The sequence below is a fragment of the Zalophus californianus genome, chromosome X (genome assembly GCF_009762305.2).
Source record: "Zalophus californianus isolate mZalCal1 chromosome X, mZalCal1.pri.v2, whole genome shotgun sequence".
Classification (NCBI taxonomy): domain Eukaryota; kingdom Metazoa; phylum Chordata; class Mammalia; order Carnivora; family Otariidae; genus Zalophus; species Zalophus californianus.
In genome coordinates, this window is record NC_045612.1 from 51,582,694 (window position 1) to 51,587,347 (window position 4,654).

Here is a 4,654-nt window from a genome sequence, read left to right on the forward strand (position 1 = left end):
ATGTGTGAATGCATCACCATCCATGTTGGCTAGGCTGTTCTCCAGACTGGCAATGCCTTCTGGGAGCTCCATTGCCTGGAACATGGCATCCAGCCCAATAGCCAGATGTCAAGTGACAAGACCATTAGGGGAGGAGATGACTCCTTCAACACTTTCTTCAGTGATGCGGTTGCTGGCAAGCACGTGCCCAGGGCAGTGTTTGTAGACCTGGGCCCACAGTCATTGATGAAGTTCACACTGGCAACTACCGCCAGGTTTTCCAATCTGAGCAGCTCATCACAGGCAAGGAAGATGCTGCCAATAATTATGCCCAATGGCACTGCACCATTGGCAAGGAGATCATTGACTTTGTCTTAGACTGAATTTAGTAACTGGCCAACCAGTGCAGAGGTCTTCACAACTTCTTGGTTTTCCACAACTTTGGAGGGAGAACTGGTTCTGGTTTTACTTCCCTGCTGATGGAACATCTCTGTCAATTACAGCAAGAAGTCCAAGCTGGAATTCTCCATTTACCCAACCCCCCAGGTTTCTACAGCTGTAGTTAAGCCCTACAACTCCATCCTCACCACTCACACCACCCTGGAGCACTCTGACTCTGCCTTCATGGTAGAAAACATGGCCATATATGACATCTGTCATGGAAACCTTGACATTGAATGCCCAACCTACACTAACCTAAATAGGTTGATATGTCAAATTGTGTTCTCCATCACTGCTTCCCTCAGATCTTATGGAGCCCTGAATGTTGATCTGACAGAATTCCAGGCCAACCTGGTGCCCTATTCCCAAATCCACTTCCCTCTGGCCATATATGGCTCTGTCATATCTGTTGAGAAAGCCTACCATGAATAGCTTTCTGTAGCAGAGATCACCAATGTGTGCTTTGAGCCAGCCAACCAGAGGGTGAAATATGACCCTTACCATGGTAAATGCATGGCTTACTGCCTGTTGTACCATGGTGATGTGTTTCCCAAAGATGTCAATGCTGCCATTGATCTGATCAAGACCAAGTGTACCATCTAGTTTGTGGACTGGTGCCCCACTGACTTCAATGTTGGCATTAATTACCAGCCTCCCACTGTGGAGAGGGAGACCTAGCCAAAGTACAGAGAGCTATGTTAATGCTGAGCAACACCACAACCATCGCTGAGGCCTAGGCTCACCTGGACCACAAATTTGACTTGATGTATGCCAAGTCTGCCTTTGGTCACTGGTATGCAAGTGAAGGCATGGAGGACAAAGAATTTTCTGAGGCCCGTGAGGACATGGCTGCTCTTGAGAAGGATTATGAGGAAATTGGTGTGGATTTTGTTGAAGGAGAAAGTGAAGAAGAAGGAGAGGAATACTAAAGTTAAAAATGTCACAAAGGTGCTGCTTTTACGGGGAAGCTTATTCTGTTTTGAACATTGAAAAGTTGTGCTTTGATCAGTTAATTTGTATGTAGCAGTGTATACTCTCATATACATTTACTGACCTATGCTTAAAAACACAATGCTTTGTTACAGACCCAAGCTGTCCATTTCTCTGATGGGTTTGAATAAAGTATTCCCTGTCTTAAAAAAATATATATTAGCAAACCAAATCCAACAATACATTTAAAAAAATCATTCACCATGATCAAGTGGGATTTATTCCTGGGATGCAAGTGTGGTGCAGTATTCACAAAACAATCAATGTGATACATCATACTAAAAAGAGAAAGGATAAAAATCACATGATCATCTCAATAGAAGCAGAAAAAACATTTGACAGAGTACAACATCCATTGATGATAAAAACCCCTAATAAAGCAGGTTAAGAGCAGGAACATAACTCAACATAATAAAGGCCATATATGAAAAACCCATGATGAACATCATCCTCAATGGTGAAAAACAGAGATTTTCCTCTAAGATCAGAAAAAAGACAAATATGCCCACTCTAGCCACTTTTATTCAACACAGTACTGGAATTCCTAGACACAGCAATCAGACAAGAAAAAGAAATAAAAGGCATATCATTGGTAAGGAAAAGCAAAACCTTCACTATTTGCAGATGACATTATACTATACAAAGAAAACCCTAAGATTCCACCAAAAAAAAAATCAGAACTGATAAATGAACTAAGCAAAGTCACAAAATACAAAATTAATATACAGAAATCTGTTGCATTTTTATACACTAATAATGTATCAGAAAAAGAACTTAAGACAAGAGTTCCAACTGCACCAAAAATAATAAAATACCTAGGAATAAACTTAACCAAGTTAAGTACTCTGAAAACTATAGAGCATTGATGAAAAATATTGAAGATGACACAAACAAATGAAAAGATATTCCATGCTTGCAGATTGTAAGAACAACACGTTGTTAAAACATCCATGCTGTTGAAACAATCTGCATATTTAAGCAATGCTTATCAAAATACCAACAACATTTTTCACAGAACTAGAACAAAAAATCCTAAAATTTGTATGGACCCACAGAAGACCCCAAATAGCCAAAGCAATCTTGAAAAAGAAGAACAAAGCTGGAGGTATCACAATCCCAGATTTCAAGATACACTACAAAGCTGTAGTAATAAAAATGTAGTGATATAATTAACCAACCGTTAAAAATTTACTATTACAGATAAAAAAAAAGCTGTAGTAATCAAAATAGTCTGGTACTGGCACAAAAATAGACACAATGGAACAGATTACAGAGGCCAGAAATAAACCCATGATTATACGGCCAATTAATCTATGACAAAGGAGGCAAGAATATATCATGGAGAAAAGATAATCTTTTCAAAAAAATGATGCTGGAAACTGGACAAATTTCTTACATCATACACAAAAATAAATCAAAATAGATTAAAGACCTAAATGTGAGACCTAAAACTGTAAAAATCCTAGAGGAACTTAAGCAGTAATTTTTTTGACATCAGCCACAGCAACATTTTCTAGATGTGTTTCCTGAGGCAAGGGAAACAAAAGCAAAATGCAACCACTGAAACTACACCAAAGCAAAAAGCTTTTGCACAGTGAAGGGAACCATCAAAAACAAAAAATAGGCAACCTACTGAATGGGAGTGGATATTTAGAAATGTTAAATTTAATACAGGGTTAATATCCAAAATATATTAAGAACTTATGAAACTCAATACCTCAAAAAACAGATAATCCAATTAAAAAAAATGGGCAGAGGCCTTGAATAGACATTTTTCCAAAGAAGACATACAGATCACCAACAGACACATGATGTTCAACATGACTAATGATGTTCAACATCCCTAATCATCAGGGAATTGCACATTAAAACCACAATGAGATGTCACCTCACACCTGTCAGAACGACTAGAAATAACAAAAAGACAAGAAATAACAAGTCTTGATGAGGATGTGGAGAAAAGGAGTCATCTTGCATTGTTCATAGGAATGCAAATTGGTGCAGTCACTCTGGAAAACAGTATGAAGAGTCCTCAAAAAAATTGAAAATAAAATTACCATATGATCCAGTAATTTCACTACTGGGTATTTACCCAAAGGAGAAAAACCCACTAATTTGAAAAGATATACACACCCTTATGTTTATTGCAGCATCATTTATGATAGTCAGGATATGGAAGCCATCCAAGTGTCCATCCATAGATGAATGGATAAAAAAGTGGTATAGGTTAAATAGGTGATGGGGATTAAAGAATGCACTTGTGATGAGCACTGGGTGTTTTATGCAAGTGTTAAATCACTATATTGTATACCTGAAAGTAATACTACATTGTATGTGAACTGGAATTTGAATAAAAACTTTAAAAAAAAAGTGTTATGTATATAAATGGAATATTACTCAGCCATAAAAAGGAATGAGATCTTGCCATCTCCACCAACATGGATGGGTCTAGAGGGTATAATACTAAGTGAAATAAGTCAGTCAGGGAAAGACAAATACCATATGATTTCAATCATATACAGAATTTAAAAAAATAAAACAAATGAGCACACAAAGAAAGAGACAGAAAAATAGACTCTTAAATGCAGAGAACACACTGGTGTTTGCCAGAGTGGGTGGGTGGTTGAAATAAAGGGGATGAAGAGTACACTTATCTTAATGAGCACTGTGTTAAGTATGGAATTATTGGATTATTATATTTTATACTTGAAACTTATAAACACTATATGTAAATTATATTTCAATTGAAAAAAAGAAAAAATTGACAATACTAAAGAGAGAAATAGACAAATTCACAATCATATTTGAATATTTTAATAACTCCTCTCAGTAACTGATAGAAACACTAGAGAAAAAAATCTTAAGGCTATATAAAGTTTCAGCTTTATCAACCAATTCAATTTAATTGATATTTTTAGAACAGCACATGAAGAACACACATTTTCATGTGTACACAGAATATGTTCACCAAGATAGACTATATACTGGGTCATAAAATAAGTTTATACATTTCAAAAATTTAAACCTTATGTAATATATTTTTAACCATAGTGGAATTAAATTAGAAATCAGTAGTGATAAAATATGTAGGAAAAATGCCCAAATATTTGGAAATTTAGAGACATAATTGAGTCTAGGGCATTTACCCATTTTTCCAAAAAGAAATCATAAGAAAAGTTAGAAAATATTTCAAAGTGGGTTACAATGAAAATACAGCATAAAATATTTATGGGATGAAGCTAAA

The 4,654-nt window shown here is 36.1% G+C and overlaps 1 pseudogene across 1 annotated transcript; it reads left to right on the top strand.

Moving 5' to 3' along the window:
• On the top strand, window positions 1-1,563 carry LOC113931259 (annotated as a pseudogene). Its single transcript, XR_003522710.2, has one exon. The product of XR_003522710.2 is annotated as a tubulin alpha-1A chain-like (transcript).
• The last annotated feature ends 3,091 nt before the right edge of the window (window positions 1,564-4,654 follow it).